This window comes from Opisthocomus hoazin, chromosome 6, assembly GCF_030867145.1.
Source record: "Opisthocomus hoazin isolate bOpiHoa1 chromosome 6, bOpiHoa1.hap1, whole genome shotgun sequence".
In the NCBI taxonomy this organism is placed as follows: domain Eukaryota; kingdom Metazoa; phylum Chordata; class Aves; order Opisthocomiformes; family Opisthocomidae; genus Opisthocomus; species Opisthocomus hoazin.
The window spans coordinates 16,650,027-16,665,328 of NC_134419.1; the positions used below are offsets into that span (position 1 = coordinate 16,650,027).

The 15,302-nt window shown below is 43.2% G+C and overlaps 1 protein-coding gene across 6 annotated transcripts in view; it reads right to left on the reverse strand.

Annotated features, from left to right (window-relative positions):
- The window catches only part of TTLL7 (tubulin tyrosine ligase like 7), an 86,724-nt gene extending 74,268 nt beyond the window's left edge, over nucleotides 1-12,456 (reverse strand). For 2 of the 6 annotated variants that reach the window (XM_075424812.1, XM_075424811.1), the window contains exon 1: nucleotides 12,290-12,456. The gene's annotated coding sequence lies outside the window, so the exon portion shown is untranslated. Of the gene's footprint in view, nucleotides 1-11,447; nucleotides 11,484-11,513; nucleotides 11,740-11,794; nucleotides 11,874-12,289 lie in introns of those variants that run through there. The other 4 variants (XM_075424807.1, XM_075424806.1, XM_075424808.1 and 1 more) reach the window with 4 other exon arrangements.
- Between the last annotated feature and the right edge of the window lie 2,846 nt (nucleotides 12,457-15,302).

Sequence of the window (15,302 nt, forward strand, 5' to 3'; positions counted from 1 at the left end):
TCACAATGGCAAGGAAAAATATTGGCAAAATAGCCCAAACAAACCAAAGCACAGCCATTTTTTTATACAGTAAAATCAGAATTTCAGAAAACATGTACCTGCATCACTCACTGCTAAAAAGAAAAATCAGCTTTAACATTCTACTCTGTCACCAAAAAGCATAGACAATGCATAGGTCTCATACTACTGTTCACCGTTTCAGTAAGTGTTGGTAACACCATAAATCTGTCAGCAGGGCAGCATGTCACTAGCTCTAGAACAGAAAGTATTCCTAGCCTCTGATTACAGTAAGTTCCCCTGAACATTGCTGAATGGAAACCCATCTGTATTTACTGTAACTACCTACCTCAGGAACACCAACAATCCTTCCACCTCCATTTAAAACAGCATTGGAGTAATCTAGGCATTCTCAGCCTAGAAACGCACACTACTTTTGCGCACGTTGTCCACACCAGCTCCGCAAGCGACAGGCGAGTGGCACAGTGCGAGTGGCATGGTACCTACCGCCCGTAGCAGGGCTGGAGCCGTGCCACCTCAAATAAAGCACTCCCTGCGAAACAAACCGCCGAAGGGCCCTTGTGCGATTTGTCTGGGGGACCACGGGTGCAGGAAGCCACGCTGACTGTCAGATCGCCGCGCACTAAGGGCAAACAATCTTTATGGCAAGAGCTATGGCCACTAATGAGAGAAAGAGATGATAAAGTGCAATAATGATTGTGTGCCATAGTCATATTGAAGTCAGACATTAACAGTGTGGTTTTGGTAGGGGAAAAGGTAAACAAGAGAGGGTTAAGAGAGGAATTGAGTTGTGGCACCTGTGGGAACACCTCTGCTCTGCTTTTGACTGTGCACTGCGCCATCCATGCTGTTCATTACAGCATGTCAACATACACCAACATGTACCACAGGGTGTTTTAAATTCTGTACATCACACACTAATCACTGCTGGAATTAAACTATTCCTTTCTTTTTCTATCACTCACTTCTCAGAAGATTTATTTCTCTAACAAGAGCTAGAGATCTTAGGGATCTACAAGACAAGACAATTTAACATTTTACGTATATCAGCATAGTTGTCGTAGCATAACAGAAAAAGCACTAATGCTTTAATGAAGCTGATATATTTGCAGTGATTCCTTATACTACTAATAGCCCTTGGGGGGAGATCTACTAAGGATCTTGGGGAAGGGAGAGGAAAAAAAAAAAAGCATACCTTTAGAAGGTTCCCCCTCACACATCAGATTTTCCCTTCCTTGCTTCAAGTTGGTGGCATTACCTTGGAGTGAAAACAGCCTCAAGTTCAGGGATACAAGAACACAAAATATGGTTAAAATCCTTTCTACAGACTCTGTGTATTGGAAGAGCCACACCTCAGTCCCACATGAAGTCTGGCTCGTTGCATCTCACTTACAGGCCTACACTTCATAGACCTATTTCAGCTCCTCTAAACGCAGACATCACACATCATGACAACTCTAACGGAGGATTACATCACCCTAATTCACATACCACCACACAACAATGTTATCTAATTTAGCAGTAAGGATGATGCTCCCACACCAGCCCGAAATATAAACTGGCAGATATTAGCCTGCAGTTTCAGCGCCTGATGTGAAAATATTAAACAAAAAATCAGGCCCTGAATAAGCTACCAAGTGACTCACAAGGCACATCTATTCAAAGTCTTCTTGACCGTGACAGTACAAGCAAGTTGCCCGTGCATGATCACCGAACTGTTTATCACATTACACTGACACTTCCAATCAATTTGCTCAGCCCCACTGGAAATACTCATATGCTGGTACCGAGGGCTGGTAGACCTCTGATATTTTAACGACTGCGCCACGGACTTCTACTCTGTAAAGAATAAATGAAAGTCAAATACTTGCAGTTGGCCTACCGTATTACTAAGACTACTGCAACCAACACTCAGTGCTAATAATATTTTACAAACAGCTGATAAAGCCAGACAGAAACTCCAGCAGTTACAAAACGTTCCAAAGCAAAACATGCTTTCCTTCGCACAGGTTAGTATTCGGGGCTCAGTGGGGTACTACCGATTTGAAAATGTTTGTTGCAAATGAAAACAGGAGAAAATCAGCAGTTTCAAAAGGATGTGACTCCTCAGAAGCTTCTCTAACTGGAATTGACCCAATTTATAAAAATTCCTTTAAAAGGTTGGACTGGGTCCAAACTCTGTGTCACGCTATTTTTATCCATTGTATGGGATCTAAATAGAGTCACTATCCTCATCACTAATGAGATGAGACTCCAGTATCCTACTATAGGAATATTTTGTGTATATACTGCTCATCTGTAAAGAAATACAGCATGTAGTCAGAACGCCAGAAAAAATAACATGCCTTAAGTATTGACCCTAAATTGAATACTTTGATTACCCAAAACAAGAAAGAAAAATGAAATGCATCAGACTTCATACACACTAGCTTTAATTTTTGCTTAAAAGAACAAAGCATGAGAACAACCTACCAAAAAGTAATTTTCTGGGATATGGTTGAACTCACAAGATCAGAATAATGTACCTTCTGAATGATCAGTACAGCACTACTGAGGCAACCCTGCAGTACTGAGCAGTTTATTTATTGAGCAATCACACACTGCCTCCGAGGTCCAGAGACCATACTGACAATGGCATCATAGCTTTTAATGTAGGTTAAAATAACTCCAAAATCTGAGGAGATAACAGCCCTAAGCATGCCTATCTGCCTTCGTGACTTTAATCACAGCAGCAGCACAGTTCCAAGTTTGGAACAGTATCACAGTTAGCCCTGTCTTCATCCATCTTGGTCAGGTCCCAAAAAGCAACATTTAAAAGCAATTGGCTCTGGAGGGTGTGTTTCGGTTTTTTGGTTTTGTTTGCTTTGTGTATTTTGTTTTAAAAAATTCATTATGTGTTGGTTAAGAGCTATGCTTGAGAAATTTACTGAAACAGAAGTCCTCAGGCAGAGGCTAGAGCAGTGGAATATTCAATTCATTCAGCAGGGCTTGATCTGATTTTTCACTGCTTTAATCTTGTATTTTTTTAAAGGTGCATTCTTAATGAAGCAGAAAGGCATAAACTCATACACACACATGCTGGTTGCAAAGTTAACTGGTTTTCAAACATTCAAAAGAAACAAATACATTAATTTCTTCTTATGTTATAGCAACACACACTACCACCACCCCCAAAATAAAACATGACTGAGAACTGATCCACGTGCTCTTTTTTATTTATCTTAGGCTGAAAATTACCACATTTATTGTTTTGTGCTTCTGACTGTCTCTCAGACTTACCACACCCTTCATATTCTAGAAGAATTTTTTGTAGCCAGGGAGTATTACAATTACCTGATGACCGCAGACAGGGAAGAAAGAAATGCACCAAACTGAGCCAAATGCATTTATAAATACAAAGGTGTGGAAAAGTTACAACACGCCTGTTAGCCAGAAGAATAAATCAGCAAATATTTAATGCAAAGTGTTAGTACAAATGAGAATGAAGACCACCATTGATAATCCAAACAGAAAGAAATGGAGAATAAATTGGGATTCATAGTTTGTTATTGATTCAAGACTCTGAATATTATTGCACTTCTTCCCCATTTCTTATGCTTTTTTGCTTGAAGGAAGAAAGAGCTTTTCTCCAGGAAATTTCCCAGTTCCATCATTTGGAAGAAATACATATAAGGTACAAAATTTCTCTCAAGTCTACAGTGTAAATGAGATCAAGCCATATGTAACAGGATCGTCTCCATAGCCCAATGAAGTAAATATAGACATTTCTATTGACTTTTCTGGACTTCATATCATAGTGTTTCAGTTCCAGAACAGACCTGCTGGCAGCACAATTCAGGAGTACACAGACTCATTTGGTAACTAGATCAACCCTTGTCTCATCCACATCAAAACTACAGTCCATTTAAATTAAACCTTCAGCACAGCAGAGATTACAGCTAAAAATGAGTTGCCTCTGAATTTCTCTCTTTCTCGACAAAGATTATAAGCTTCAAGTATCACTTTCAGAACTGCTTGGCTGTCTAGAGGCAGTGCTTCATATTTCAGAGCTCATGTAGGATGCACAGGGTCAGAAACACAGATTACTGTGCAGGTGATATATAGATATATTGCCACAGAAAAACCTTCATGCTGTTCTCCAGAAGCATATTATGAATACCTAATGGAGCAAGATTTCAGAAGATGCTCCTGAATCTAGCTCTCTTTATTTTAAGGAAAGATAAACTGCGAGGTTAAGGGTGGATGAGAAAGAATATAAAAATGGAAAAAAGGCGCAAGAATCCTGGAAAAATAATTAATTCCAAAATATACATGATGGACAGAATGCATAAGCATTCAAGCTGAAGGTAATGTATTTCAATTAACATAGTATGCAATAGAGAGCGATACTGGAAAAAAAACCCACAACTTAGCAGCAGCATGTGGCAGGATCATACACCAAATTCTTCTGCATACAAATTACTGATAAGAGCGCAAAATGTTTATTTATCATGGATTTACCTGACAAGATTACATACTGCAGAATAAACACTCATACCAGGATCACCCACTGATATGGAAACAGATTTAAAATAATTCTGCAGCAGAAATAGCAAAATTAAATCGCTCAACATTAGTGTTGTGTTGCTGAACCTATCCAAAGAGTCAGCCCTCTGGAAAGAGATTTTTCTATCAATAATTGACAGCTGATACAGTTTCAGGCAGCACTGGTACACCAGGGAAAGACAGGCTGCAGCAGCAGCTCCTTCCTATTTAGCCCATCCTAGCACTTTCTAGATCTCTTGCTTAACCCTTTCTAGGTATTTTCTCCCTGTGTTTTGGGTGAAAAGAGAAAGGCATGATACATGTTATAAGAAAAGAACGTATTATTTCTCACTTTACTTAGAGTGTGGCAAGAGCCATGGGAAGAAAGTCAGCAGGATTTAGTCATAACAATAAACTAAACAGAAGTAAAATCTAAAACCAGAAAATGACTCGATGACTGGGAAAAAGTTACACCAGAGACCTGAAGTACTGTAACCGGAACAAGGATTTCTCCAAATGTAGAATGAAGAGGTCAAGACCACAATAGCATAAAACAGTAGCAGAGAAGTAAGCTAAAGATGAGGAATAGTTCATAATTTGCTATAAGTAAAATGGTTATGATTCTCTTCCAGCCTTGGACCAATGAGATTCAGGTTTTTAAATCAAACCTATTTGGTCTTCAGTAAGGCCGGGATTACAACCTCATAGAGCAATTTCTAAACCAAATGAAATCTTCTGTGAACTGATGGAAAGAAAAATGTTACTTCCTTTCCTGGGACAACTCTTTTTGTACTATCCTAAAATTACTCACATTTCTTAAATATGGCTGTTTTCTTTTACAATGTCAATTTATATCAATAAGAAATTGTTTTCTGACATCATTTCACCAGATGACTTTTCTTCATAATATTATTTTTCTTTTTCATTAAGAAAAGGTTGGTCTGATCCGACAGCTCAATACATTTTAATAAGGATGGACTGTGGACCATGGAGGCCATCTGACAGTAAAAGGTTTGGAAAATTCTTGTGTTCAAATGGGTTATTTCTCCCCACAGAAAAAAAAAAAAAAAAATTAAGAAAACTCTCAAGAAATCAACTGGACTCCATTCTCTTGTGTCAGTTTTACAGCAGTCAGGCCCATTGCATGTACCAGACAAGATGACTGCACCACTGCTGTCACATCTGTCCTACAAGAACAAAGTATGGTGGAGAGCCAGATTCTAGTGAGATGAAAAAGTATACATTCAAATAAAGTGTAGTCCTACTAGCTGTAGTGTCATCCTTCAGAAATTATATACAGGTAGAATGAAGCCAAGAGCCACATGTGCAAAGGCTACAATACACATAAAAGACATTTCCTCTTACTTCCTCCCCCCTTAATTTGCAAATTGTAAGAGTACACGTTCTCTCTGAACCACAGAGAATGTGTCTCTTGCTTGCCCATTCAAGTGAAATAGAAAATCAGACAAATGTGCCTATTTACACCACAAATACAAAGAAATAAGGCTCTGAAAATTCAGTAGCTCTACCATGGTTTGTTGCATTTTTCCCAGTTCACAGGAAGTATGGTTCTCCCTTTCACACAAATCAGTAGGGAAAAACTCTACAATGAAATCCCACAGATGACATTGCAATCACATTTATTCTTCAGATATAAAGACACAACAGTGGATTCATCTGTATAAATGTAGAACCCTACTGGTGTCTCTGCCTTCACAGCCAGCCTACATGTAGTCAGTGTAGGCAGCTGCGTTGTTCAGCATGAAAATCTCACTCTATTTAAAATAAACAAACAAACAAAAAAAAACCAACCAAAAAAACTAATCCACCAAGGATTAAGGCCTCTACTTGGGCCATGATTGGACAGGTACATCTTCCAAAATTGAAGAGGAGATTAATTCAAGGACTTTGAAACAGTGGGAAATTACAGGAGGAAACTCAGCACAATCGAGACACAATTTCCTGTGGAAGCACAGAGTTGATAGTGAAATATGGACATCGCTCCTGAAGTCTCTTCCCACAGAGGACTTCTCCCCCTGGCTCCTCACACTGTCTTGGTTCCAGTTTTCTTACATCCAGCTGTTGCAAAGAGTCAGCCTCAACTGGACCACTAATCTGTTGTCCTCAAACAGTTGCAACACCATTATGCATGCACGTCCCATGACTGATAGGTATTTCTTTGTTATCAGTGAAACTAAACGGTGTGCTGACTACCTGCATCAGACACTCCCAGACACTCACTCACAAGAATATATCTTATTTTTTATTTTCATTTCTCATAAATTTTGTTTCATTTTCTCAGAAAATATCAGAGACTTGCTTCCTATATGCATTTGTATTCCTGGGTGTTGCTTTTGACAGAAAGGTCACAATGTCCCTTCGTTTCCTCTTCATACCTAGAGGCAACAGAGGAAATAACATATAGGCTTTTTTAAGCAACTGCTGGGGGTATTAACTGCATCGTTTCTCAGCTGGTGTCAAGAATTTCAAATCTAACTCTGTATTGTTCCCTTACTTTTCCTCTATTTCTTCACTTGTAGATGCTGCTCTGGGTCAATATCCTACAAGATTTCCCACTCTACTAAAGATGTTGCAACAGTCCAAAATAGCACTGATTCCTGTCTCATCATGCGCTTTCTTTTACTTCCTGAATATATCCTCTCCATCCTCAGAAGCATTCTCTTCATTAAATGCTTCCATTTTTAAAACGGTACAAAATGTACCAAAGTCATGTTCTCACATCACTCTTGTTCATTTCTAAGCAAAAAATCTTTTATTCAAATTAATGCCTAATTCTTAACGCTCACTAGTAATTTACAGTTTTTTCACAGACTTCAGGTTGACACAAAGATAAAAGTGTTAGGCTAATTTTATATCCCTCTAAAAAGCCACATGAAATAAAATGTGAGAAAAAAAAGGTGGGGTTTCTTGGGTCAATAAATTGCACATCTTTCAGAACTCTTACATCAATAATTCACATAAAGTGTTTTAGCACATTTCTCCCACCCCCCACACCAACAAGATAAGCTTGGAAGGATAAAACAATGCAACAAATTCACAGAAATTTCATGTTCAATGAACACTAAACATATGACAACCACCTACAAAAGCAAAGAAAATGCAGATTCCCATCACATAGCTCTATTCTGTATTTTTCAAGATAAATCCATTCTGAGCGAACAAATAAGAGCAATCTCCCCATCAAATTTCACAATCTTCTGCCCTGTCAGTCGACTCTTTTTTGTGTTCATAAAGAGTATCTAGATCTTTGCCTCTTCACCTGTATGAATTCAGTATTAAGCATCTGATTTAATTTTCTCATGCTAGACTCCACTGCTTCCACTGCACTCTATCAGGATACTACTGTGCTGGTTTTCAAGCACTAAAAATAAAACAAACACATGTCAACCCAAGGACAAAGTTGGAAGGAAACATACTTTAATGTAACCAAAGAAGAATATATTTAGCATTTTGCTACTAAGCAAGGATGAAAATAAACTTGTCAACACATCGCTGTGTCTAACCGTGAAGCCTACGCCCCACCCAAGTCTTTCTGTAGCATTTATTATACATGAAAAGTGGATTTAATCTTTCTTTCCTCTTAAAAGCGACTGTTAGCACTCTGTTACTACTGCTGGCCAGAAGGGGCTTCCGAAATGCAACATAAAGCACTTCCATCTTCTCAGGCAGTCAGTTTTTTTATCAATTAACAGTAATGTAGCCATCTAAGGTGCAACTGAGCAGTGGTGCATATCCGACTTTCATCTGGAATCCTTCTAAAATCAAATACAAGCATAAGTGGGAACTGGCATGCCACTTGCTCCACAGAAAGGGAAGTGAAAAGTGAGTCCCAAATCATAATGTTGTTTTCTTTCGTATTTATTTCATCATTATTGTTAATTTGGGCTCTCCATAAACCACTACTGTTTCTGTGTCTCCACAGATGAATGCTCATCAAAAAAGATGTGATTATATTCTTAAATATTGCCTTTGAAACAAAGATATTTTTAAATTAATATCTATACCTTCAACATTCTAAACTATTTGAACTTATATTTTTAACATTGGGCAAAGAAATATTACAACTATATACACTGGTCTTTACTCTAGAGATCCTGTATTTGGACTAAAACTGATACTGAAGGCAAGAACAATGATGTCTGCTTTATTTAGTCCTTTAAAACACAAAATCAAAAATATATTCTGCTATGTTAGAGCTTGTTTCCTGGTGAATGGAGTTCAAGGCAAGAGCAAGAATGTCGATAAATGAGTATAGATTAATGTGGTAATGTTTTAAAACTATTTTGTACAGCTGTATGAACATTTCAGACACAAGGCAAGGAAGAACATTGGGAACAAGCAAAAAGCTAAGACTTTATCCCCTACAGAACCTGTTGGTTCCTGCACCCACCACCAGGAAGAAGAGTATCCAGTAGACTGAGGCACTATGGAACCTCCTTGTCTGAGAAAGCTTCTGGCTCCAAGAGGGATCCTGCTGTGGAACAGGAAGATTTGCTCTAATGCCCAACAGATTCGAAGGTTGACTGCTTCAGTATGTCACGTTTTTTCTCCTGTATTCATTCCCAATTATGGATGATTCTCTTACCCATCAATGTAGTAGACAACAATGAATTCCATTCTAAATTTAAAATACATTAGTATTTTAAATATTAATGTTAAAAAGGCTCATTGGTTCCAGGAAGCTTTAAAGGAAGCTCATAATGTCTGCAAAAAGAGTAGCTGCAACGTACCATTCTGACGGGGGTTTTAGGTAAGCCTTAATGGAGCTCTAAAGAGCTTCCTCGTGCTTAATAAAGGCCATCTGAATCCTAGGGCTGGAAGTCAAATGGCCCCAATTAACTTCCTAGGTGTGCAGAAAACAAAAGTCAGTCTGAGGCTAAATACTGTAAGGTTCACAAGGGAAAACCAAAATCCTCCTAATATCCTCCAACACATATGCTGTAGCATTTCCAATGAATTTTCTTAACTTTTACAGTTTGTATGCATCTTTCCAAATAGAACAAACTCCCAGTATCTTCATACAGACTCCAGCCCTCTCTTAGGAAAATAGGAGTATTCCCTCCCCCCTCAGATCATTATAGAGTCACTGTGCCAACCCTGGATGATGGGAATGCCTCATCAAAAAAAATAAAAGACTGACAAGCAGTCCTCTTTTTCTTCAGGGACTGATGCAAAGCCTATCAGTATAATTCAGTGTCTTTATGATTTAGGATTGGCCCAAAAGTCACAACACTTCAAGGCAGTAATAATGCTCAAAATTTTCTGAAGGCTTGCAGAAACTTATAGATATGAGAAATAAGCACCGTTGGTTTTAACAAGCTGTCTTTCCACTGATAAAATTATAGCACAAAACCAAAAAATGTTAGTGACTCACATATCAAAAAATTACCTTGCAACTTGTTGTCATGCTCATTTTTTAAGACAAGACAGAAGCTTTAAAAAAGCAGATGAAAAGTAGCTTGGAAAACTTTATCAATTTCTCTATTATTTCAGACCTTAAGATTTCATTTTGATTGTCTTGGTTTTCTATGGATTTCCATCCTTAAATTAATAATGTGCTCTCAATTTGTATGTGACACCTGCAAGTACCTATTAAATGCATAACTACTCCTTAATACAACATTAAAACATAGGGAAGAAAAAAAGAAAACCCAGAACATTAGAAAATACAGAAGTTCAAGAAATGACTCATTTGCCATATGTATCCTACAGAGATTTTTTAAATTTCTAATAAATATCCACAGATGGAGATTCAAATCAAGAAACCGTATTTCAGTCCTTCTTGATGCTGATAATTCAGAGCAAGCACATTCAGCAGTCAGCATTAGTCTGCCACATTTCACCTTCAACAACATGTTTATGGCTTTCAACATCAACAGACGGCATTATAAAGACCTTAGAAAAAATCCTAACCTCACAAAAGATTGCAAGATGGTTTAGTGTCTAGCTGCCTGTTGACCAATTCATCTCCCCGTTCTTCAGACTTGTCCACAACTTAACCTACACTGCCAATTTAATACTGTCGGCTTTGGAAAAGCATGGGAACAAACCTTTACTTGATTGCAAACCTGAGCCTCAGATTACTAAAATGATTGCTAGATTACTGGAATAATTACCTAATGACCGCTGACAGGCTTGATTTCCTGGCCTCTTCTAACACTCCCAAACTGGTGGGCAGATCCTTTCAAAAGGATGCAGAATGTATCCAAACCATCAGAAATATAGAAAAGGGGCATTTTTCTTACAGAAATAAAAAAATTGACAACCATTGCTCTAGACTCTCTTGCATAATATTGCCAATACCTACAGGTAAAAACACATCCTTTCGTTATGGAAGAAATTACATATTCTGTATGAAATAGAATGTAATTTTCTGAAACTTTGTAACATTTGTCTTCAGAGAATCTGGCTTCAAAAATAATACTTCCATATGTCAGTGCAGGCATTATATTTAGTCACCATGCAGGAAACCCCCTGGCATAACAACTGCTTCTGTCACTTTTTGTTCAGAGCAGTATTGACACATATTCTATTTCTATTCAAAACCACATCCCGGTACTTCAAGCAGGGGCAGAAGCTTCTACTGATGCCAAGTCACTGTATATTTTGTAGAATTTGGGGGGCAACCAATTCCCACACAGAAAACTGCCTCTAGTCTTCCAGGTGTGAAAACAACCAGTAGGATTTCTCCGAGTATTGTTTAGACAGGTGCTAACACCCTGGTACATAAAATTAATGAAGCATTTTGGCAGAAACGTATTCGGAACCAAGGGGGGTTGCTTGGTTGGTTTAGGGATTTTTTGAGAAGAAATAAAATCTAACTTTGGTACTCCAGCTGCAAACACCTAAGAAAGGCACAAAGGCAATCCGGACTGAGACCTTACGTCCGTTTCGCAGAGCTCAGCAGCAGGTTCAAATTCCAGCACCAACTGCTTCTCCCTTTGGCTTACATCTACGTGTGGTTTCAACAGCAGAAATCCCACAAGCTCCCACCGATCGTGGGCATCCAGGTCAGCGCAGGAAGGGATTCGACTCGCATCTCCCGAGATTTAATTTAACTCGTTCCACATTCCAGCCTCCACCGGGTACCACCGCCAAGAGACGATCCCATCTTAACCTTCGCGGGCACCGAAGGGACCCGGCCGTCCAGGCGATGCGACCGGCACAGGCGACGGACTTCGCAGGCAAAATTTATGGGGGGGGGGGGGGGGGGGGGGCGGGCAATTAATACCTTTAGCGCTGAAACGCCTCCTTGTTCCTCGCCCCTGCCGCTGCCACGCGCACGCCGCTGTCCTCGTCCTCCCCCCCCGCCCCGGGGGCTGCCCGCGCCTTCCGGCAACTGCCCGCGGGGCCGCCGCCCGCCGCCGCCCCGGGTGAGGGCTGCGGGGCCAGGGGCCGCTTCTGCGGACGGCGCTGCCCTTGAGGGCCGGGCACCCGAGCAGCAGCGGGGGCCGGTGGCCGTTCCCCGCGCCCCCGCCAGACGCCGCTCCGGCACGGCTCGGGGCGGGACCCGCACCCCTGCCCGCTCCCCGGCCCCCGCAGCCCCAGGCTGGGCAGAGCCGCCCTTCCCCGCCGCCCCTCCTTCGATGCTGAATCACCACGGGCGGCCGCTCCGCCGCCTCTCCCCGGGGAAAGCGCCCCGCGCCCGGCAGCCCGTGCCCCGCCGGCGCGGGAGGCGGCGGGTGAGGCGGAGAGGGCGAGCGCCCCGCCGCTGCCCCGCTGTTACCTGTCGGGGCGGGGAGCGGGAGGCCCTCGAGCTCTCCGGTCCTCCCGGGCGGCAGCATCCGAGCCGGCGCCTGCCGAGCCGGGCACTAGCTGGAGGAGGAGCGGGAGATTACGGCGGGGAGCTGGGAGAAACCATTCCCTGTGAGGGGCACCGCCGGCGGCCGGCCAGGCGGGGCGGGGCGGACGGGCCCTCCCCCACGGGTACGTGCGGGGACGGCGCCCGAGGAGAGGCGGGCGGCCTGGGCGGAGCGGGGCGGGCGGCGCCGCGGGCGGGGGCAGCCGTCCCAAGCTGCCGGTCTCCCCCGCCCGCTCGCGGTGGGAGCGGCCCGGGCCGCCCGCCCGCCCGCGGCGGCGAGCAGAGGACCTGGCAACGGGGCGGGCACCGCCGCGGCGGCAGAGCCGTGCCCGGCGAGCGGCCGCATCGCTTCGTCCCCTCAGGGCCGCGCCTTCCTCCACCGCGGGGCGAGAGCCCCCAGGCCTGGCTCCGGCTGACGGGAGGCGCCCCGGGACCCCCGCGGAGGACTGCCGCGGGCAGGGAGCGGAGCGGGCCGGGCGCTCCCCGCCGGCCCCGGCTGAGCAGTCCCGCGGGAGCACCGAGCGGGCATCGGCGGGAGGTGCGGGGAGCCTTCCCGGGCGCCGCAGGGCGAGCGGGAACCGCCCGCCTGGGCAGGCAGCAGCGGCGGGAAGGGCCCGCGGCACTGCGGGAGCGCGGCCCCGAGGCTGGCGGCGGCTGCGGACGGGCGGGCGGACGGGCGGGCGGGCGGCCGCCTCGGCGGGTCCGGGCCTCGCCTGCCGGCCCCCCGGGGCTGTGCTCGGTTTTCCCCGTCCCCGCTTGGTCTGGCCGCCGGTGGTTTGCCTCCCGTGTGCGTGCCTGCTGTTCGCCGCCCTGGGAGAGCCTGCTCGGCCCTTCACCGAAGCACCGCGCGTCCCAGCAGCAGGCGTGGGACCTACTCGGAGAAATGCATTATGGATCAAAAAATGCAGAAACATTTGTCAAGTAAATGTTCTTGAAAGAATAAAAAACTTAAAAATATTTTCCGATAAGAATAAATAAAAGCCCGACTGAAATGTAACCCATTTTTTCCACAGATTGTGTAGTATCCCCTGGGTCTGTTTGCCAAGGTAAGGGGTCGGATGCGCAACAGTGGACATCGCCGTGGCGCTGGATTTCGGCTGATCTAGGTGTGCAGCGGAACTAGCCGTAGGCTTTGGTTGACTTAGGCCGGTTGCTGGTGTTCAGGTTTTCTTCTGTTTTATCCGTTAGCTTTATTCATACTGTTACATTCTGACATCCCACATTCCTCACTGCTACATAGCTTTACAACCAGTTTCAGCCTAACCTTTTGTGCGCGATCTCTTGGCTAAAACAGGCCTGCTGCGGGGATCTCTACAACTGCCTTTCTAAGGTAGTTAGAAAGAAATAAGCTTTAAGTTTTATTTTTCTTGGTCAGAAAGAACTGGAACGGAGAAAGCTGAGAATGTTAAATGATGTGAAACAAGTTGGTTGAAAATTTAATTGCAGCTTGATCGGCATTATGGTTTTTGTTCTACTTTAACATCTTGCAAGGTAAGCTGATATTTTAATAGGAACAGATTGTGGGCTTCTTGCAAATACTAGAATGATTGTTAAGGGCAGAAAGCCACGTGAAAAATTCTTTAGGGAATCCTAGAGAGATGTCAGACTGTTTTCTCATGTGTGGTATGGATTTGTAGCTTGTAAAGTTGAAGAATTTCTTACTTTTTACAGACATGGTATTTTTCATTGGCTTTGATTACAGTTTGCAGTGTGGTTTTTACTGATACGCAGAAGTTACCGTTTATTTACCCCTCAAACCTTTGTTAGGCTTGTCAAAAAAAAAGAAGCAGAGGTATAATTTCTGCCCACAAACATGTAATCTCATGGAAATTCACATGCTTGTTTGTGTAGGTAAGCGTTTGTAGGGACAGATCTAAATTTTAATGAAAGAAATCCCATGCTAAGTCTGAGGCAATGGGATCTAAGCTTGTCGCCAGGTAAGCATTCTTTATTTTTCTCACAGCTGTGAGAAAGCTGTGTTACAGGATGCTTGCAGGGAAAGGTTTGATTTTCTTTCCGTTAGTCATTTGGAATGCTGCCACTGACTGCAGATGAAAGCATTTGCACGGTTTACATGCATTGCGTGTTATCTGCGGGTCAAAGCCTGCTCCGGGCCTACAGCAGATCCTGCCTGCTTTGTTTTAGCTGCGTGCCTGCATTCTGTACCCAAAAGCAGGTCTCTACGCCCCAAAGCCTGAGGTGCACCTCTCTGCTGAGCACCTCATGTTACACAGCCAGAAGAGCAGAATGACAAATGAGAGTTTCTGACGAGCGGCCGTACCCAGCCGTGGCTTTGTTCTTCACAGGCAGACCTGGGGCTTGGCAATACGACTGTGCCCTGCTCTGCTCCTGGGGGTCTTTTCCTAACAGCTGTGCTTCCAAGGTGCACCTAACGCTGGCCCTTTCCAGAGCAGGGCTGGTACAAACAGATGCCGGACTCAGCTGGGAAATCGCAACCTGTGACACAGCCTCCCCGCAAAGACCAGAGCAGAGCCTGTCAGCACTAATGCTTTTTCTCATCTCCATTCCTGGGAGGCATTAATCTCTTCCAGAATGTGCTTTTAGTTGTTGCTTCCCAGAAGCAGATCAGATTTACTTTTTTTAATGTGATCTGCATTCTGAGTCTCTTTGAAAGTACATGGCACGTGCTCCCTCCATGTTGAAACGTCAGAGCTAACAAAATTTAGTAAGAAACCAAAACAGGGTATTAAATACACAAATGCTTGATTAGGAGTATTAAGTAGAGTTTTATTCTTAATATTGAGGTAGTTTAAATATTGAACATTGATGTACTTGAGACAACAGATGTGCCTAGATAATTACTGTAAATAGAACTAGCAATAAAAACACTTTTTATGGCATGAAGATCATCTTATGAATTTCACAAATAAACAAACATAGGCAAAACAGAAAACTAGAAATCAGGAAGAATGTGCTT